At 40.9% G+C, this 22,818-nt stretch overlaps 1 pseudogene; it reads left to right on the top strand.

The window, feature by feature from the left end:
- Positions 1 to 4,591: 4,591 nt before the first annotated feature.
- On the top strand, positions 4,592 to 20,433 carry LOC125124629 (zinc finger protein 333-like; annotated as a pseudogene).
- Positions 20,434 to 22,818: the final 2,385 nt, after the last annotated feature.

Below are 22,818 nucleotides of genomic sequence, written 5' to 3'. Positions count from 1 at the left end.
TCTTTCCTTTATCTGTTAAAAAAATACATTTTCCATGCAAACAGTTCTAGGCAATAAAATCAGATAGTTAGCATAGAGCAAGTTTGAGAATAGATAAATGCCAGGGGAGAAAAATAAAGATGCTGCTGTGTACTTAATTCATAATACTGACATATTTTGAATATAGATACCCCTTTAAATTTATGACTTCGCCATATTGCACTATATGTAATTATTTATTCAATACCCTACTGATGGACAAGACACTTAGGCTGCTTCCATTTTTACCCTGTAACAAATAAGGCTGCAACAAACATGCTTATGTGTTTTAACACTAAGATTTTGTGCAAATATTTCTATGGAGTAATTTGCTGGAACTGACTTAAAGGGTAAACACATTTGAAATTCTTATTTATTCCATCTAAATGATGCTTTAAAAAGATTTGTGAATCATAATCCTTCCAGTTCGATTGTCTCCTCTTCACCTCTTGGGTAAAGAAAGAATATCTTCCCAAGGGTCATGGAGATCATTCAACACATGATATCTGACACCGGACAGAAGGGGCCAATGGCACTTTATTAGCTATACATAGTCATAGTCCTGGGGGATGGGAGGGTACCATATCATGCAGGGTCCCATGGGCCTAAACTTAGCAACAGAGTGAAAAGCCAGGGACTGTCAGAGGCAGGCTTTGTAGCAACAAGTGGATGAAGTGCCCTCTGGTTTCCATGGGTGGATATGAGTGGTTTGTTTGAATAATTTCGCAGGCTGGCAGGACATTGAAGCCTGGCACTCAGGGATCAGCAGGAACTGTGCCAGGTTCCCATGATAAGGAGGGTTGTTTGGCTAGGGGATCATTTCCACAAGAGTAAATTGAGAAGGTGAACTTATGGTTAGACCATTTGAGGCCATCCCAGTTTTCCCCAGATGCCAAGGCAGAATGTAACAGTGGACCTTAATTTTATTTTTCTTTTTACGGCCACACCTGTGGCATGTGGAAGTTCCCAAGCGAGGAGCTGAATTGGAGCTGCAGCTGCAGGCCTATGCCACAGCCATGGTAACACTGGATCTGAGCCACATCTGCAACTACAGTGCAGTTTGTGGTAACACTGGATCCTTAACCCACAGAGCAAGGCCAGCGATCTAATCCAGAATCCTCATGGAGACTACGTTAGGTTCTTAACTTGCTGAGCCACAGTGGGAATTCCTGGACCTTAATTTTAGGCCTACACCTCCCAAACAGCACAGTCAAGTCTAAAGGATAAAAAAATGAATAATGCAAAAGCTCACCTCCCAGGCACAACCAGAATCAGTATTTCTTTTTTGTTTTGTTTTTTTAATTACTCAATAAATTTATTAAATTTGTAGTTATACAATGATCATTACAATTTAATTTTATAGCATTTCCATCCTACAACCCCAGCACATCCCCCCACCCCCAAAACAGTCTCCTTTGGAGACCATAAGTTTTTCAAAGTATGTGTTCTGCAAAGAAGTTTATTGTGTCCTTTTTTTAGATTCCACATGCCAGTGAAAGCATTTGATGTTGGTGTCTCATTGTATGGCTGACTTCGCTTAGCATGCTAATTTCTAGGTCCATCCATGTTACTAAAAATGCGGGTATTTCATTCCGCTTAATGGCTGAGTAATATTCCATTGTGTATATGTACTACCTCTTCTTTATCCACTCTTCTGTCAATAGACATTTAGGTTGTTTCAATGTCTTGGCTATTGAAAATAGTGTTGCAATGAACATTGGAGTGCATGTGTCTTTGAGAGTCATGGTTTTCTCCTCATAGATGCCCAGGAGTGATTGCTGGATCAAATGGTAATTCTATTTTTAGTTTTCTGAGGAATCTCCATACTGTTTTCCACAGCGGTTGCACCAATTTACAATCCCACCAACAGTGTAATAGGGTTCCTTTTTCTCCACACCCTCTCCAGGACTTATTGTTTGTAGACTTTTTGATGATGGCCATTCTGGCTCATGTAAGGTGGTACCTCATAGGGGCTCTGATTTGCATTTCTCTAATAATCTTTTCATGTGTTTTTTGGCCATCAGTGTATCTTCTTTGGAGAATTGTCTGTTTAGATCTTTCTGCCCATTTTTTGATGAGTTTTTTTTTCCCTTTCGTATTGCACTCCAGAAGGTATTTATAAATTTTGGAGATTAATCCCTTGTCAGTTGATTCATTTGCAAAAATTTTATCCCATTCTGTGTGTTGTCTTTTCATTTTGTTTAGGGTTTCTTTTGCAGTGCAGAAATTTTTAAGTTTAATTAAGTCCCATTTGTTTATTTTTTACTATTATTACTCTAATAGCTGAATCTGAGAAGATGTTGCTGTCATTTATGTCAGAGAGTATTTGGCCTATGTTTTCCTCTAAGAGTTTTATATTGTCTGGTCTTATATCTAGGTCTTTAATCCATTTTGAGTTTATTTTTGTGTCTGGTGTTAGAGAGGGTTCTAATTTCATTCTTTTCCGTGTGGCTGTCCAGTTTTCCCAGCACCACTTATTGAACAAGCTGTCCTTTCTCCATTGTATATTCTCACCTCATTTTTCATAGATTAGTTGGAGAATCAGTATTTGTTACCAGCTTTCCATTTATCTCTGTCTGCATATATGGAGAAAGAAGGATGGCAGGCCAGATAAACTGTAGGGAATATTTGTTATTCTTTTTGACTGGCCAACTCAATTCACCACTTTTTACGCTTCTCATTCTAAAAGTCAGATCCCACCCTTTCTTGCATCCCATGTAGCACAGGGCTAGGTTCCTGGAAGCAGATGCAACATCACTTGAATCTTAATCTAGCGGTGCATAAAGCAAGAATTTTAGGGGGCCCATGTTGAGGGTAGTAGTAGCTATACAAGATTTTGGGGGGTGTATCACTGCCAAAGGATCAGGAGTCTAACTCAGTGTCTGGATTTTGGTGTCTTTGCCTATCATATTGGAAATAACCTCGATGCAATGACAGACTCCAACTATATCACCAAGCAATCTATGCTGGAGGTCACAGAATAGAAAGGCCAACAGGCCAAATTGAAATGCTTAAATCACATGGTTTACTAAATAAACTTAAGACACAGTGAGAAAAAAGAGGAGATAGAGAGGAAATTAACACTTAGGCATGAGAGCAGACCACACTCAGGGCTAGGGTACACAATGTTTGTATGTCTTATGTCTTTCCCTCTGCCATGTTAGGCTTCCTTGCTGCTGATGGAGACATAGCTGAAGTGTGAGCAAGCGATCCCAAACAGAAGCTACCTTGGATCAATGGCTTATGCCACTCTCATAAAAGTTCAAGGAGCAAGTGAGGAATTCAAGAATTGTAAGCTCAGTCGGTTGCTTCTATGTATGACAAAGCTTTAAAAAAAAAGAAAAAGACAGGAAAAAAAAAAGAATAACAAGCTCAAAGTCCCAAGATATTTGCTCAAGTCACTTGTCACGGAACCAGAAACTTTATGTTACTTTACTAAAAGAATATCTTATTTCCTATATCCTCAGGCTGAAATAATCTAACCTCAAAGTTTTATCTTACACATAATACTTAGGCATAACTCATAACTCAGTGTTCCCAGAACAAGTATCTCCTCCTTGCCTTGGTGTTTTTGCTCACACTATACCGCTCAGTTGCAACATTTCTCACACACTGCACGAACCATTCCCCATGACTTGATATTCATCCTTTAATGAATATCAAAGCTCATCCTTTAAAGCTCTACTTTCAACCAACTATGCCAAATTTTGTGATTTATCTTCCATATCTCCTTACCATTTTTTTAAATAAATATTCTGCTAATATATCATATAGAACATTGTGTTGAGTTAATTTTATTGGAATGGACCAACTTCATCTCTCTCTATATATTGTCCCTTCAATACTCCACTTGTAGCGCCTGTGCAGGAAAGGGCTTTGTAACCTTAGCACGTGGCAATCAACTGATTGCTCTATATTATTATTTTTTGGTTGCAGCATGCAGTGGCTTGATGTGTTATCTCAGTTCTCAGACCTGGGAATGAACCTGAGCTGCAGCCGTGACAGCGTCAAGTCCTAACCACTAGACCACCGTGGAATGCCCAATATAGGTTATTTGAGAGAAATAACACACATAGTGCTTGAAATGTAAAGGATATCAGGGAACCAGTCACAGTGGTTGTTTCTGGGGAAGAAAACTTAGGGATGGAGAGAAACACCCCCATTTTTCCTACGTGCATGTATTATCTATACTACATAACAAATACATAATTTTATAAAGAAGAGTCAGGTCTTCCACTGTCTTGAGTAGATTTAAAAAAAAACTTTAAAATTATACTTGGTTTATAATGTCGTGTCAATTTCTGCAGTTAACAGCAAAATGACACAGTCATATTTACACACATACACATACATTCTTTTTCTAATGTTACCTTGCATCATGTTCTATCTCAAGTGATTAGATATAGCTCCCTGTGAATAGATTTTCACATCTTATTTTTATTGATAAATGCAAGTTGTAGAAGAAACAGAATATATAATCCTATTTTTAGAAGAAATCAGATATTCTCAACAACAAAAAAATCTTACCTATAGGAATTTTTTTTATCGGGGCGGGGGGTGGGGTGGCCAGGGGATGGATGAAGCCAAAGGAGAAAGGCAGAGGAGGGGGAAAGGAAGGGAGAGCGAAAAGTCAAACATTGAGCGTCCCAACCTGCCAGCGAGGCCCCACCCCACTCTGCCCACCGAGCCCTACTCCCAGCCTAAGTCTGGCCCTAAACTCACTCCATCAGGCCTGAGCCTAGTCGCTAACCCCACCTTCCAGGTCCAGCGTGACCCTACCCCAGAGCCTAACCCTACTCCTCTCCCGAGGAAGGAAACTAGAATTTCTCCCCCAAGCATAGGTGAAGAAGAAGTCAACCTTTCGCCGCCGCCGCAGATTTCTCCCGCCCAGACGCCAGAGTTGATAAGGACAAGGGTAATATAGAAAAGTAGAAGACAAGAACTTGAGGAGGAAGTCAGTCAAGGCAATGCCAAATTCTCAACCCACTGAGTGGGGCCAGGAATTGAACCCACATCTTTATGGATACTAGTCAAGGTAGTAACTCACTGAGCCACAACAGGAACTCTGTGTACCATATTTTAGATTTCACATATAATTGATAGCATATGGTATTTGTCTTTCTCTTTCTGACATCACTTAATATGAGAATGTCTGATTACATCCATGTTGCTGCAAATGGCATTATTTTGTTGTTTTTTATGGCTGAGTAGTATTCCATTGTGTATACATATACCACATCTTTTTTGTTGTTGTTGTTTGGAGGTAACATATATAGCTATATCACTTTGACCTTTTTTTTGAGTAAAATTTTCGTTGATTTATAGTGTTGTGTCAATTTATGCTGTACAGTAATTGTGTACACACTCTTAGTCTCATATTATCTTCCATCATGTTTGGATATAGTTCCCTGTGCTGTACAGCAGGACCTCATTGCTTATCCACTATAAATGTAAGAGTTTGCATCTATTAACCCCCAAATCCCAGTCTATCCTACTCCCTCCTCCTCCTCCTTGGCAACCACAAGTCTGTTTGCTATATCTGTGAGTCTCTTTCTATTCTGTAGATAGGTTCATGTGTGCCATATTTTAGATTCTACATATAAGTGATATTCATATGATATTTGTCTTTCTCTTTCTGACTTACTTTGCTTAGTATGAGAGTCTCTAGTTGCATCCATGTTGTTGCAAATGGCATTTTATTGTATATATATACCACATATTCTTAATCCATTCATCTGTCAGTGGACATTTAGGTTGCTTCCATGACTTGGCTATTGCATACCACTACTTTTCTCTTAAAGAAGGTAATTATTTTTTCCAATTCATTTTAGACTAGGAATCTCAACTTAAACCCAAAGTGTATCCTCATCTGTAGGATATTTTGGAGGAAATTTCACATCATGATTTGCAAATAGTAAGATTCATGGGGGATGATTCTTCATTCCCTTTCATAAGAGAGGTTGAGGAATATGTGTGTTGGAAACACACAGCAGGGCCAGGCAGACATATGAACTGGGGCGTTTCTTAAAGGATGTGAAGTGTCTGAAGTGAGCATCCATGACTCCTGAATTTGATCAACACCCCCATCCCTTAAGATTCTTCCTTTCTAGAAGGTTCCCCCAAATAAACATTTCCATCACTGAGATTCAGGCATTGATTGTGTGCAGTATGATTTACATTTCAACAATGGTCAGAAACACACTGCCTGTTAGAGATACCTCATGACAATCACGGAGAAAGCCTGGTGATGGAGCCTTGAAGAACTCAACCTGTCAGAACATGGCACACCTCTGAAAATGCCAAAAACGTGCCCCCGATGGGGAGCATCTCTGGGCAGGACATATGCTTTTCGTCATCATCCAGCCCTTGTCAGGAGCAAACTCTTGCCCAGAGAGAAGGCACCTGGAAATGCTCCTGAAGGAACTGTAACTTGGATCTGAACAAGAGATCCTATAGGAGGGAGGGCCACTCTGATTGTAAATAATGCGGGAGTGTTGTCAGGGGTCCTGCACCCCTAGGGAGGCAAGTGACAGCTCTGAGGCCTCCATGCCTTGTGGAAATAAGTGCTGGTGGCCAGGGATAGACCAAGGCCTTGTATCGCCAAAGGAGACTGAAGAGCAGTCATTCCCAGACTCAGCCTTCCTCCTGACCCAGGACTACCCCACACCCCATCTCCTTGACAATACCTAGAATCCAGCTCCTTGATGCAGTGGTTTCACATATTTTGTTTTCCACAGTGCCTGTACCAGCGGTGCTCAGTAAGCATGTGCTGAACAGATAGGCCACACTCCTAAAAGCCTTAAAGAATGATCTGTGTCAGAATTATTCTGATCAAAACACTTCTGTCAAAATGGTACACACAGGATTTTAATTTAGGAAGGTGACTGAATGATGCCAGGGAGAGGACAGTGACACTGACTTGCATTCCTTGAGAGGAGGGTGCTTGCCACACCATACAGGACCACAGGAAGAAGCATCAGGATTGATCAGTCCCCAGTTGTCTGGTACCTGGTCTGGGTCATTTAGGGCAGGGGGAATATTGGCTTGGTGTGTGAGAACTAGGTAGAGGAGGTAGATAGTTTAGACTACAGGCTGTGGATCACAGGGGAGGTGTAAACAACTACGGCCACTAATTTGGCCTTGTGATTGACAGATGCAATAGACAAGTACATAATCTAAGAAAACATAGAAGAATGTTCATATTCAAAACAAAGGCCTCCCAGTCTTTTTATAAAAACTTTTCTAGTAAAATGCCTTGTGACACCACTAAGGGCTTGTGGCCTAACCTTCAGCCACAGTGCCCTTAGAATCAGAGAGGGGTCAGGTCTGTCTCCAAGTCTCTGGCATAATCATTCCTTAGAGGACCTCGGTGGTGGCTGGTGGCCACAGTGGAGTAGGAGGAGTCACCAGGTCTGAAACAGACCCATTTCCCCCAATTCTGAGGGTGCTACCCCAGAAGATAAGGTCTCTGAGGATGAGAACAGCCTTGATACTACCTCTGTCCTGCTCAGCATCCTCTATGCCTTTCTCTAGGGGCCAGGGCTGAACCTGAGGATGCAGATCATGCCCTATGTGGGAGTCACCTTGGTCTGATTACACAGTAAGCCTTCGAGGTGATTTGCCAGGAGGGCCCAGGATTTGATATTTCTGTAAGTGAGGAGGCAGGAGGCAGGGAGGAATCTAAGGCCAACTGTGGGGAATTGGGAACATGCTAGGAGCCCAGACTTAGCTTAGTAAGAGCTACTGAACAGGCCATGGCATTTCTGTACTGAATATAAAAATCCTCAGTGTGGTGTCAGGCCCATAACACTGCTAGGGGAGGGGCTAGTGCCCAGGCTCCTGGCCCTGCCTCTCCCTGTCCAGCCTTTCTTCCTTGAGACCTTTCACCCTCATTCCCATCCTGTCTATGGCCGAGAAACCTACAGGAATGAGTGGATACTGTGACCTAAGTGCTGGGCTAGGAGTGTCCAGTTTGGTCACTGAGCTCTATCTTGGGGTCTTGCATTTCTTCTTCTGAAGAGAAAGGACCTCCTCCTACCTGCCCCTGCCCTTCAGCTGCTCTGAGGGACCTGCCACTGTTATTTCCCACTTGCCACCAAGCTCTGGAATTTTTCTTTCAATATACAAACCTGTCTCTGACTGCTCCTCCTGTCCCTGGTGCCACCACCCTGCCCAGAGCCACTGTTAGTTCTCCTGAAGTCCTGGGAACTTCTCCTGAGAGGCCCCTTCTGCCTCTGGGCATCACCCTGGATACAGATGCCAGAGGCATCCTTTAGAAATGCAAGTCATGGCAGGGGTTCCCTTGTGATGCAGCAGGTTAAGGATCCAGTGTTGTCACTGCAGTGGCTCAGGTTGCTTCAGTGGTGGGGGTTTGATCCCCATTTCTGGAATATCCACATGACATGGCCAAAAACAGAAAAACAATGTAAGTCAGGTCAAACACCTTCCCAGCAAGTGGCCAGTGATATAGGATAGAGTTCAGGTCCTTTCTCCCACAGCAGGACTCCCCCTTGGGAATAATTTACTAATGTTCCCTCATTTGCAGGGATTCACCTCTGTCTACTTCCTCTTGCTCCCAATCTGCCAGCCATCCTCTATCCCTCTTTATTCCAGCATTTCCCCCACTACCAGAGGCTGCTCACAGGAGGCTGCCCCTACCTGGGCTCCCTCTCTGTCGCAACTTGAAGTTCTGATAGTGATTAGCCTTGTATTGAAGAATTGCAAATCTGGGCGAGGTCAACAGGGCCTATCCCTCCTTTATCAGTATGCTCCCCAAAGCAAGGCCAGTCATGCTGATTCTGTCTGGGCCCTTGGTAGTTGTGTTTGGGGATCTGCATCTGCCTTCTTTTCCTCTGAATGTGGTCATTACAATGGAGAGAGAACATAGAAAGTCATCTCATTATTTATGTATTCAAGGAGAAAGGCACTTTCTAAGGATTGTGGGCTGATATATATATATATATGTATAGATGTATAGAGGTATATGTGTATATGTGTGTATATATATATATATATATATATATATATATATATATTTGTCTCAGGTCTTTCTTTTTTGTTTTTATTTTTATTTATTTATTCATTTTTATTTTTTGTTTTTTTAATGATTTTTATTTTTTCCATAATAGCTGGTTTACAGTGTTATGTCAATTTCTACTGTACAGCAAGTTTACCCAGTCACACATACATATGCAAATTCTTTTTCTCACATTATCATGCTCCATCTAAGTGACTAGATATAGTTTCCAGATTTTTTTTTATCTTTTTGCCTTTTCTTGGGCTGCTCCCATGGCATATGGAGGTTCCCAGGCTAGGAGTCTAATCGGAGCTGTAGCCACTGGCCTACGCCAGAGCCACAGCAACAGGATCTGAGCAACATCTGCCACCTACACCACAGCTCACGGCAACGCTGGATCCTTAACCCACTGAGCAAGGCCAGGGGTTGAACCCATAACCTCATTGTTCCTAGTCGGATTCTTTAAGCACTGAGCCATGATGGGAACTCCCCAGATTTATTTTTAATTGAAGTATAGTTTACAACTTTCTGTTAGTTTCTGGTGTACAACAAAGATAAAATTTTAAATACTGCAGCTATGTATAAAGTAGAAAGTGAAAAGTAGGGGTAATTCCATTCTCCAGAAATGATCACTGTTAACAGTTTAGTGTCCACATGTCCAAACATTTTTTCCCATGCTTCTGCAAATATCGTCATTATTTGTATAATACATTTGTTATTCATATTGTCTTGCAACTTGCTTTGTTTCCTTAATGATAAATCTTGGACATTTTCCCATATTGTATGTATAAATCTATTTTATATGCTTCTCAAGAGCTATATGGCACTGAATTTGGAAATGATTTATTTAACAATCCTCTCGATGAATTGATTCGAAATTTTTTTTTGTCTCAAACAAGGCAAACATCCTTATATGTGTGTCTTTGTGTTTTTGAGCATATAGCTATAGGGTTAATGCATAGAAGAGGAATTTGGTCTCAGATCTTTCGGAGGGGAGGAAAGATCAGCACCCACTCAACTATTGCAGAAGGCCAGACCTCTTTTGGGGCCTGGTTAAATTCATAAGTGTGTGGTCACTCAGTCAGGATAGGCAGCTCTTGTGCTCATCTGGCTAGGCCCAGGCCCTCATGGTGGCCCTCTTCTCCTTCAGCTCCGCCCACTCAGGACCCCACTGGGCTCCAGGAGGAGAGCACGAAGGAAGAATCCGTGGTACCTGGGGGAGTGACAACCTATCCACCGATAAGTAAGGAGTCTTTGATCTTCTTGCTTGGTCTCCTTGTCCTCATCCCCTGTCTGGGAGCTTCTTGACCCGACAGGGATGATATTCAGGCTTCTAGGCACTGAGCCTTTAGCAGTGGGTGGGAAGTGACCCCACCCCCTCATTCAGACCTTCCCCAGGCTACAACAGACTCTACTCAGCTGAGCATCAGGAGGGAAAGTAGGGCTGAGATATGAACTGTCATAATCTCTATGGTCTCCCTAGAGCAGACAGTTGTTGTTGACCAAATTGTTTTCTCTTGCCTGAAACACGTTTAGATCTGCTGGACCCTGGAGCTGGAGGGGATGGGCTTCCTGGATGGCCAATAATAGCTAAGCTCTTCCATGAAGTTGAGGTCCTTTGAAGCCACACCTCGGGATGTAGTCATCTAGGGAGGAAAGAGCAGTTGGAGAAGAGTTCTAGTTCTGAGGCTTGAGCTGAGGTCTGGAAATCCTCTGCATGAGAGTCTCACTTCCTCAGAACTGCAAGCCCCCCACCATCCTCTCGAGTATTGGTGGGGGTGGACCCTGGCTGAACCAGGAAGGGTGGCTGTGCCTTTTAGGAAACAGTCACCTTTACAGATGTGTCTGTGCTCTTCACACCAGAGAAATGCCTGTTTCTAGACTCTGCTCAGAGATGTGATGCTGGTGAACTATAGGAACCTGGCCTTTGTGCATAAGTCTGGCCCTATCACTTCCTCCACACACTCTCACTGTCACAATGGGTTCCCAGAACTGTGGTGGTTTGGGAAATTGAGAGGTGAAAAGAGAGACAGGCCCTTCACTCATGGTGCTTATGGTCAAGTGGCTTCCCACAGAAATGAAGATCTGTCTGCTGTTGGGCTTCTCAAGTGCATCCCTGAGCCAGGCCCTGGACTGGAGAGTCCCAGTGTCCTCCAGGGCCTGGTGAGGGAGCTTGTCCTTTGGCTCCTTAGTGAAAGCGCTTGACATGCCATCAGAATGTAGGCACACTCACTTTGCTATTCTCATCTACAGTTCCCCTAAAGACCTCAGTATATCGGCCCCCATTGCATGGCAGAGGCAGTCTGCTCTTAAGCTGCATCTTTTCCCATGAGCAGGAGATCAACTCTGCAAAGCCAGTAGGTTTTCTCATGTGGAGCAATTAGAAGAGCTGTGCATCATTGAGAGAAGGCTCTTCCTAGGAGCACACTTAGGTGAGCACCAGGCAGATTGGGGCCACCAGCCCTGAGTGGTAAGATGAGTGTTAGATTTGGAAACACTTCCAATGCCCTTGTTGGGGAAGGCTGTTGGTTTGAACGCCCTCCATAAATTCCACTTTCTTTCCTCTTTCCCTTCCCTTTAATATCTAATGTTTTATTCTGGCTTCATAGAAGATTTATCCTACCTCCTTTTCACGTTTAGCATTTCCATGTGTATGTTTCATCCAGTTCCTCCCCACTGTGTTGGTCCATACTAATTCTTTCAACACCAGTCCCAGTCTTTGTAGAATTCTTTCTTAGTAAATCATCTATTTCCATTCCTTGTTCCTATGATTATGTAACTCCTCACATAGCCAAACAGCTTATAATTTTCTTTTACTTTTTGATATCTTCCTCTTATTCAGTTTCTTCTCATATTTAGGATAAGTATTAAAAAAAAAAAAAAGCTTACATGTGCCTAGCTTACTTTTTCTTTTTTGGTCATCTTGATCCCACAGTTTCCTTTTCTGTGAACTTAAAATTCCCCATATCCCCTTAATTCATTCCAGAACCTAAACGTCAACTCCAGGACTCAATTTCTAACCAAGATATTTTTGTGGAGATCCCATCCATGAGCATGAAAAAGGTAAAGTACAAAGGGATTATTTTTGGTCCTCTATCTAGGAAAAGTCTGGGAATGCTGTAGGTTAGAAACACAATACAAGAGCCCAGAGAGAGATTTAAAGCACGTGGTTCTTACCTGGGAGAAAGAAGTTTTTTGGGAGAGAGTCTACGAATGTCGTGAATTGGGGAAAATCTCTAAGCATAGATAAGACATATCTTGACAGAGTTCCCACAACTAACATTTTTGTAAATATACCACAGATATAGAGCATTTTAAATTATTTAGCCTTGTGGTGCAGCATGTTAAGGATCCGGTGTTATCACTGCAGTAGCTCAGTTTGCTGCTGTGGTATGTGTTCAATCCCTAGCCTGGGAACTTTCTTATGCTGTGAGTGCAGAAAAAAAATTATTCTTAATATGAAATGAGTACCTAAAATAACAACATATGTTGGGAAAGGATAAATAAATATTAAATGTTCTAATTAATCCATATATTTTCCAGGAAGTGGAAAAGTACCATTCTGTATAATATTTTAGTAGATGAAAGAAGCCTGTTGAAATATTTGAGGTAAGCACTTCTGTAGTAGTAAAATAATGCATAATTAACAAGTTAATAATGAAAAATATAAAAATAATGAATCTAAGAAATGAAAAAAATTAAAAACATAATTTAGCCTTAAACAATTCAGAAAAAAAGCCTACATCTAAGAAGCCCCATGAAAATAATGGAAATGATGGCTCTTTGTGGCAGAGCATCCTCTTGAAGGAACTCAGGGTAGATAGAGTAGTATGGACACACTAAAATGGTAAAATCTTCAGGTATAGGAATGTCTCTGTTATACACACACTTCACTTGGAGGAAAATACCTGTGAATGCAATAAAGCCTCTGGTCTTCCCACTTTCCTCAGTTGACAGGAGCTACTTCTGACTAGAGAGAAACTCTCTGAATACAGTGAACTGAGGATACCCTGTAACAGCACCAGCCACTATTTCAGTACCAGAAAATTCCTGCTGGAAGGGAGCCCTTTGAATGCCAAGAGAGTGGAAAACCCTTCTTCCAGACTGCTCACCTAAATGTGCCTTAGAAAATCTTCAGCATGCAACAAATGTGAAAAATCATTCAGACACAGCTCTGACCTCCTCAGGCATGAGAAGACTCACTGCAGATAAGTGCTTCGAGTATCAGGAATATAGACAGGCCTTCAAGTATTCCTCAAATCTGCAGTGGCATGTGAGGACTCACACTGGTGAGAAACTCTGAGTGTGGCCAGTGTGGGAAAACCTTCATGAGGAACTTTAGCTTGATCTTGCACCAGACAAACCACATGGGTGAGAAGCCCTATGAGCACAAGGACTGTGGGAAGGCTTTCAACCAGCCCTCCTCTCTGAGGAGCCACTTGAGAAATCACACAGGAGAGGATCCCTTTGAGTACAGCCAGTGTGGGAAAGTCTTCAGGGAACATTCATCTCTGAAGACACCCCTCCAGACCCACACCAGAGAGAAACCGTACACTTGTAACCAGTGTTGGAAATCCTTCTGGACGAGCACTCACCTGAATGTACATAAGATGATCCACATGGGGGAGAAACTTTATGAGTGTGCCACCTGAGAGCAGGTTTTGAGCCATCTCTCATCCTTCAAGAGCCACATGCAGACCCACACAGGAGAGAAGCCCTACACATGTCAGGAGTGCAGGCAGGGCTTTAGTGAGCCATCATTCCTCAGGAAACATGCAAGAACCCACAGTGGTAAGAAGCCCTACACATGTCAGGAGTGTGGGCGAGCCTTTGGCCACTTCTCACACTTTATCATTCGTGTGAGAACACACACTGTGGGGAGACCCTACAAATGTAATCAGTGTGAGAAAGCCTTCAGGCATAGCTCTTCACTTGCTGTGCATAAGAGGATTCATGAAGGGAGAGAAAACATTCAGACGGACTGGTGGCCTGCCTTTGTCAGTGTCTCTGCCATGTGGTCCGCACCCCTTGTTTATTAACTTTGATTTGTAAAAACAAACATCCAGGGTTGCAATCACCTCTTGTAGTACATGTTTCAACATTGTATGTTTCAATGTGTAATATTTTCATTTCAGTTTAATTTTAAACATTGTATTAGTTTCCATGATGATATATTCTCTGATTCATGAGTTAAATTAAATTAGATTTTTCTTTTATTTTCTTTTTTGGCTGCATTTGTGGCATGTGGATGTTTCCAGGTCAAAGACTGAACCTGTGCTGCAGTTTCAACCTGCACCACAGCAGTGGCAATGCTGGATCCTTAACCCATTGGGCACAGGGGAACTTCTGGAATTAGATTTTTAAATAACAGTACATGGGTATGTCTTTATAGAGGTATAATTATAGTGAAATGCATAAATCAAGTGTACAGTTGGATGGGTTTGAGAGATGTATACATATATGTAATCAACCCTCCATTTGTGATATAGTCTCTTCCTGTCATTCTGGAAAGATCTTGCATGTATATAAGTGGGTTTTTTTATGTTGCCTTTTTTGTCATTCATTTCTAACTTAATTACACTGTGGGCAGAGGGTGTATTATTTATGTTGTTGAATATTGAATATTTGTCGAGATTTGGTTTTAGGTCTAGTGTGGCATGTCTTGCTAGATGTGTAACAAAATTGCTCTTTCTCACTCATAAAAGCACCTAGGTTTTTTGTTCAGATTGAGAATGTGCACCATTGAAACACCTCTATATTCCTGGCCTTTTTGACACCAGAGGAGGCTACATTCCCCAGTCCTGGCCAGTATGAGATGTCACTGGGTGTGAACCCTGGGAGAAATTTTGCAAAGGAATGGTTTCATTTATCCAGATCCTTCTCTTTCTTCCTTTTGTACAAGCAGACACCATGTCCAGTGATAAAAGAGCCATCCTGTGGCCACAAAGGCGAAAGCCACAGGCTAAAAAGAGTGCAACTAGAAGTCAAAATCACCCTTGTCCCTCACTTGGTATCCTTGTATGGCTGTGCCAGACCTGGAATCTATTTCTGGACATCTTCTTACATGAAAACAATACATGTACATGACTTACTAGTACATGATATTGTCTTTTTTTTGAAAGGATTAAGGGGGAGAGCATAGATGGTTTTATTAGTGCTGAATGTGATCTCTAACTAATGCACTTAGTATATGGTCAGTATTTACAAATGGTTCACGGATGGTTGAAATCAATGTATTGTATTCTACATATATCCACTAGGTGGAGCATATTGTTTGTGTTCTCACATGGCCAAAAGGAAGCAAGAGACCTCTCTGGAGTCTCTTTATAAGGGCACTGAACCCATTTGTGAGGGTTCCACCCCCAAGACCTAATAACCTCCCAAAGCCCCCACCCCCTAATACCATTACCTTGGAGGTAAGGCTTAAGGATATGAATTTTGGAAAACACAGACATTCAGTCTTTAGTTACTGATCTATCATTTACTGAGAAAGCTAATTTAAGTTCCACCATAAATATAGATTGCTGAAAATATCTTGTAATTCCATAAATTTTAAATTTCATACATTTTGAAACAAGGGAATTAAATGAAAATATATTTTCCCAGAGTTATTTGGTGATTTTTTCTTCTTTCTTTATAATAATTTTTAAAATTTATTTTATGTTATTTTATTTTCCTGCTGTACAGCATGACGATCAAGTTACTCTTACATGTACACATTTTTCCCCCACCCTTTGTTCTGTTGCAGCATGAGTATCTAGACATAGTTCTCAATGCTACTCAGAAGGATCTCCTTGTAAATTTATTCTAAGTTGTATCTGATAACCCCACACTCCCAATCCCTCCCACTCCCTCCCTCTCCCATCAGGCAGCCACAAGTCTTTTCTCCAAGTCCATGATTTTCTTTTATGTGGAGATGTTCATTTGTGCTGGATATTAGATTCCAGGTATAAGTGATATCATATGGTATTTGTCTTTGTCTTTCTGGCTCATTTCACTCAGTCGGAGAGTCTCTAGTTCCATCCATGTTGCTGCAAATGGCATTATGTCATTTTTTATGGCTGAGTAGTATTCCATTGTGTATACATCCCACTTCTTCCTAATCCAATCATCTCTTGATGGACATCTGGGTTGTTTCCATGTCCTGGCTATTGTGAATAGTGCTGCAATGAACATGCGGGTGCACGTGTCTCTTTTAAGGAAAGTCTTGACCGGATATATGCCCAAGAGTGAGATTGTGGGGTCATATGGAAGTTCTAAGTATAGATTTCTAAGGTATCTCCAAACAGTTCTCCGTAGTGGCTATACCAGTTTACATTGCCACCAAGAGTGCAGGAGGCTTCCCTTTTCTCCACACCCCTCCAGCACTTGTTATTTGTGGACTTATGAATGATGGCCATTCTGACTGGTGTGAGGTGGTATCTCATGGTAGTTCTGATTTGCATTTCTCTTCTGATCAGCGATGTTGAGCATTTTTTCTTGCTGGCCATCTGTATATCTTCCTTGGAGAACAGTCTGTTCAGGTATTTTGCCCATTTTTCCATTGATTGATTGGCTGTTTTGCTGTTGAGTTGTATAAGTTGCTTATATATTCTAGAGATTAAGCCGTTGTCAGTTGCATCGTTTGAAACTATTTTCTCCCATTCTGTAAGTTGTCTTTTTGTTTTCTTTTGGGTTTCCTTTGCTGTGCAAAAGCTTTTCAGTTTGATTAGGTCCCATGGGTTTAATTTTGCTCTTATTTCTATTGCTTTGGGAGACTGACCTGAGAAAATATTCATGATATAGATGTCAGAGAGTGTTTTGCCTATGTTCTCTTCCAGGAGTTTGATGGTGTGCTGTCTTATATTGAAGTCTTTCAGCCATTTGGAGTTTATTTTTGTGCATGGTGTGAGGGTGTGTTCTAGGTTCATTGCTTTGCATGCAGCTGTCCAGGTTTCCCGGCAATGCTTGCTGAATAGACTTTCTTTTTCCCACTTTAGGTTCTTGCCTCCCTTGTCAAAGATTAATTGACCCTAGGTGTCAGGGTTTATGTCTGGGTTCTCTATTCTGTTCCATTGATCTGTCTGTCTGTTTTGATACCAGTACCACACTGTTTTGATGACCGTGCCTTTGTAATATTTCTCAAAGTCTGGGAGAGTTATGCCTCCTGCTTGGTTTTTGTTTTTCAGAATTGCTTTGGCGATTCTGGGTCTTTTGTGGTTCCATAGAAATGTTTGGATTGTTTGTTGTAGTTCTGTGAAAAATGTCCTGGGTAATTGGATAGGGATTGCATTGAATCTGTAGATTGCTTTGGGTAGTATGGCCATTTTCACAATATTAATTTTCCCAATCCAGGAACATGGAATATCTTCTTTACTTTCCTTGGTTATGTTTTATAGCTTTCAGCATGTAAGACTTTCACTGCTTTGTCAGGTATATTCTTAGGTATTTAATTCTTGGGGGTGTGACTTAAAAGATATTGCATTTTTGTATTCCTTTTCTAATATTTCATTGCTGGTATACAGAAATGCGACTGACTTCTGATCGTTAATCTTATATCCTGCTACATTGCTGAATTTATTAATCAGTTCAAGTAGTTTTGGGGTTGAGTCCTTAGGGTTTTCTAGGTATAGTACCAAGTCGTCTGCATACGACTCGTCAGTTTTATCTCTTCTTTTCCTATATGGATGCCTTTTATTGCTTTTGTTTGTCTAATTGCTGTGGCAAGGACTTCCAAAACTATGTTGAAGAGCAATGGTGAGAGCGGGCATCCCTGTCTTGTTCCTGATTTGAGTGAGAAGGCTTCTGGTTTTTCCACGTTGAGTATTATATTTGCTGTGGTTTATCATAAATGGCTTTGATTATATTCAGGAATGTTCCCTCTATACCCACTTTGGTGAGGGTCTTGATCATGAATGGATGTTGGACATTGTCAAATGCTTTTTCTGCATCTATTGAGATGATCATATGATTTTCAACTTTTCTTTTGTTAATGTGGTGGATGACGTTGATTGATTTGCGTATGTTGAACCATCCTTGTGAACCTGGGATGAAACCTACCTTGTCATGGTGTATGATCTTTTTGATATTTTGTTGGATTCGGTTGGCTAAGATTTTGTTGAGAATATTTCCATCTATATTCATCAAAGATATTGGCTGATAGTTTTCTTTTTTGGTGGTATCTCTGTCTGGTTTTGGAATTAGGGTGATGTGGCATCATAGAATGTCTTTGTGAGTATTCCCTCTTCTTCAACTTTTTGAAAAAGTTTAAGGAGGATGGGCACCAGATCCTCTTTATATGTTTGATAGAATTCACCTGTGAAGCCATCTGGTCCTGGACTTTTATTTGTAGGGAGTGTTCTTATGACTTCTTCAATTTCATTTCTAGTGATCAGTCTGTTCAGTTGGTCTGTTTCTTCTTGATTCAGTTTTGGCAGGTTCTAAGCTTTTAGAAAATTGTCCATTTCATCCAGACTGTCAAATTTGTTGGCATATGGTTGTTCATAGTATTCTCTTATGTTTTTTTGTATTTCTGCAGTATCCATTGTGATTTCTCCTTTTTCATTTCTAATTTTGTTTATTTGGGTTCTTTCTTTTTAGTGAGTCTGGCCAGGGTTTTGTCAATTTTGTTTACCTTTTCAAAGAACCAGCTCTTGGTTTTATTAATTTTCTTTATTGTTTTTTGCATCTCTATTTTATTGATTTCTTCTTTGATCTTTATAATTTTCTTCCTTCTGCTGATTTTAGGTCTTGTTTGTTCTTCTTTTTGTAGTTTGGTTAGGTGGAGGGTTAAGTTGTCAATTTGGGATCTTTCTTCTTTTTTTGAGAAAGGCCTGTATTGCAATAAATTTCCCTCTGAGCACTGCTTTTGCAGCATCCCATAGATTTTGAGAGGTTGTGTCTTCATTATCATTTGTTTAAAGGAAAATTTTTTGACATTTTATACTTACAGCAAAATTTTCCTTGTATTCATGTAGTGACCAACATCTTTTCCCTAGCAGTGAATGTTCAACCCTTCCTCATCATAATAGCAAATGATTATTTAGAGCTTACCATTACTAAGTAGTAGCTATTACCCTAAGCTTTGCATCTTTTAAGTTATTTAGTCTTCATCATTACACTTTGATGGAACTAATATTTTTATCCCCAATTCACAGATGAGGAAACTGAGGCCCAGCAAGTTGAGGTTAGGTAACTGAGGTCATGGAGGTATTAAGAGACATAGTCAGGCTCCAAGATCCATGCTCTCTACAGAGCTTCTCCCCATGGGGCAGTTTTCCACTTTTACCTGTACTACCAGTGTTCTATTTTTATGTTTTTAAGTTCTTTGAGGTATAGCTTATGTCAAAGTTCATAAGTCTTAGCATACACATTAATGAATTTTATATATGTCTCTACCACCCTTATCAAGATATAAAATATTTTTATTTCCCCATAAGTTTCTTCTGGGCCCTGTACCAGTCAATAAGCACCATTCTCCAGAGGTAAGCATATTCTGACATCTATCACCATAGTTTTGTTTTTCCTGTTCAGAGAAACAGAGCTGCACAGTATGCCTCTTGTGTTTGGTGCCTTCACTTAATACAGTGTCCAGGAAATTTATCTTTGTCACATTATCAGTAGTTTATTCTCTTTTAAAATTGCTACGTAATATTCCATAGCAATTGTCTGAATATACTACAATTTAAAAATTCCTTTCTGTTTATGGACATTTGGGTTATTTACAGGTTTTACTGTTATAAATAAAGCTGCTATGAATGTTCTTGTGCAAATCTAATTGTAAAGAAATGTTCTCATTTCTCTTGGGTATAAAACCTAAAAGTAGAACTGTCAGGTCATTGAGTAGGCATATCTTTTTCTTGATTATATTACCAAACAGTTTTCCAAAGTGGTTGAAACAGTTTTTACTTCCATCATCAATGAAGGAATTTCATTTGTATCACATCCTTGACAACACATGCCACTGTAAAGTTAATTTTAGCTGTATTAATGGGTAAGTGGTTTCTTGAGTTTTAACTTGCTTTTTTAGGAGGTGAATAATGATGTCATAGATTGCTGCCACAATAATTTTGTCTATCCCTGTATATACATTTCTTTTCAATATGACTTTGATGTTCTTCTAATCAAGAGGTGGAGTTTATTTCTCTACCCCCTGAAGATGAGCTTGGTCACATGACACTCTTTGGCCAATGGAATGTTATCAAACATGATAGAAAAAGAGGTTTGAAAAATACAATGATGTTTGCCCTCTTTTAGTTGTGATTAGGCTCCTGAGAGCAGGGAAGAAGCCTGTACCAGCTTCCTCTAGAGTGAGAGATGGTATGGAGAGAGAGGCTTTTGCTGATAGTCAGCACCAATTCTTAGACACAAGTGAGGCGCTCTTAGACCATCTGACCCCAGATAGACCACCAAGTGACTGATGCTGCCTGAATTACCTTGGGCATTAGAACTGTCCATCTGAGTTCAGCTCAGGTTTCTAATTCACTGAATTATGAGCACATATGGTGGTTAGGTAGCAATAGACAACTGACATAGAAGTTAGTATCAGAAATAGGATGCTACTGTAACAAAAATTTTAAATGTGGCACTTGAATTTAGAACTTTGCAACAAGAAAGCAGCTGAAAAGGGGTGAATAAACTTAAGGACTAGAAATGTGAGAAAACTGCCACTAGAAGTTAGAAAAAAATATGTGGTTATGTGTTAGGGAAACCTCTGGCAAAAATGTTGTCTCAGAAGCTTAGAAGACAGAATGTGTACTTAGTGATGTCATGGATCTGACTGAGGAAGGAGACTTTTTCTTGTCTCTAGTCCTACTCAAAGTATTTCTCATGAGCATCTGTTGGCCCAAGAAGAGCCTGAGACTAGGTGAGAACTCCCCTTGTGTCCAAGCCTCCAAGATTCCCTATTTTACTGGCCCACATTTGGTCTTTAGCAAGTGGTTAAAAACTTTAATAGAAATCCTACTCTCTTGTTTAGTGGCACTGTCTTCATCCTGTGCTCTGGATGAGCCAGTGATCCTGTCCATCTCTCTTGCCCTAGATTTCTGGCAAGTTGGTTGCCTGTGACCCAAGTTCTCTGATGTGTTCAAGAAAATTATGGGAGTTCCTGTCGTGGCGCAGTGGTTAATGAATCTGACTAGGAACCATAAGGTTGCAGGTTCGGTCCCTGCCCTTGGTTAACGATCCGGCGTTGCCATGAGCTGTTGTGTAGGTTGCGGACGTGGCTCGGATCCCGTGTTGCTGTGGCTCTGGTGTAGGCCGGTGGCTACCGCTCCAATTAGACCCCTAGCCTGGGAATCTCCATATGCCGCAAGAGTGGCCAAAGAAATAGCAAAAAAAAAAAAAGACAAAAAAAAGAGAAAATTATGTTGTTGTCAATTATTCATACTTTTCTAGTACCTATAATAGCAGCATTGGATACCAGGTTTCTACACTGAAGATGGAAGCCAGAAATGGGGTTCTTTTTTCTTAAATCACACCACCTTTGGGAATTGTTTATTGCCCTTTATCTTCGTCTTTCTTATGAGTTCTTTGAGATCAGAGACCACATGAAGCCTGTTCAGTGTGACTTCCTTTAAACCTAGCACTGTGCTGAACAGAAAACAAGTTTTCAACTTGCTTATTAAGTCTATATGAATTCGTATTGGGGCAAAGGTTTCTCCTCAGTAGTTCCTACTCTGAAGAGAGCACAATACCTGGAATTAATGGAGAATTTAAGAAGACAGTTCCTAGGCATCTGGGTTAGCTTGAGGCTATACTTCTAGACTCTGGACAGGACAAAAAGATTATGTATATGAAGATAAAAGACTACCTTAAAAGACCAATCTCCTGTCAAAACTTTGAAGACCACGTTGTTCAAAAGGTTGTGCTTCTGGAATATGAACTAGAGAGTAGGTGAACATACTGGAAGTGTAGACACTAGCTGGTAGACAAGGTGAACAGGATTTTAGGTAATGTTTGAGGTCTCTTTTTGCCATTTTTTAAAAATGAAAGTGCAAAATTTTGCTGATCAGAAAGATCCATTGGTTGATTCATGTCATCAGACTAAATTAAGCCATCTAAAAGCCATCTTCATTAGATAAACATGCGATCTGGTCTGGTTCTCTGAAGTGGATGGCAGAGGGGAGATGAGGTGAGAGGACTGCAAGCAGAAAATGTGTTCATCATAGGAATTTTATACCAGTTCTATGCAGTGTCAACCTTGGGGTCCAGCCTTGGATTTGGAGTTCTGTGTTTCCTACTGTCCTTCACTGGAAGAAGGTGGGTTGTAGGGTCAGTCTGCCCAAGGCTTTGTCTCCAGGTAGCTCAGAGTCTGTTAGTCACCTGACCACTTCAAATTTACATTTTTTGGTCCCTTTGCACTTTGACTCCTACTGCTCCCAAAACATCAGATGCTGGGACTATAGGATGGCCATCAAGCATGGTCAGACCCCAAGAATCCCAATCCATGTCTACCCAAGATCCATTCTCTGGACTCCTAAATTCTGGGATTAACAAATTCCAATGCAAGAATTGCAGCATCTATGGACTTCAGTTCTGGGTTCAGACATGGGGATTTCTGGCTTGGGGTCTCCAGCAATATATGGTTTCCAGTTTGGAGACTCCAGCAATTTCACGACTTCTCATAACTGGACAAGTCCAGGCTGTGTTTCTCCTGCATCTGCTGTTTGACAACCATAATCAGTGAATGGAGGATACGGGTAATGCTCTCATGACCACCCCAATGTTGGCAGCTTAAGGGAGAAGCCATTCTTTGGCATTTGGATGCTGCTTGTTTGATTTCTGTGTAGGGATAGACTTGATCA

Source organism: Phacochoerus africanus, chromosome 4 (genome assembly GCF_016906955.1).
Source record: "Phacochoerus africanus isolate WHEZ1 chromosome 4, ROS_Pafr_v1, whole genome shotgun sequence".
Taxonomy (NCBI): domain Eukaryota; kingdom Metazoa; phylum Chordata; class Mammalia; order Artiodactyla; family Suidae; genus Phacochoerus; species Phacochoerus africanus.
This window is presented reverse-complemented; position numbering and strand designations above follow the sequence as displayed.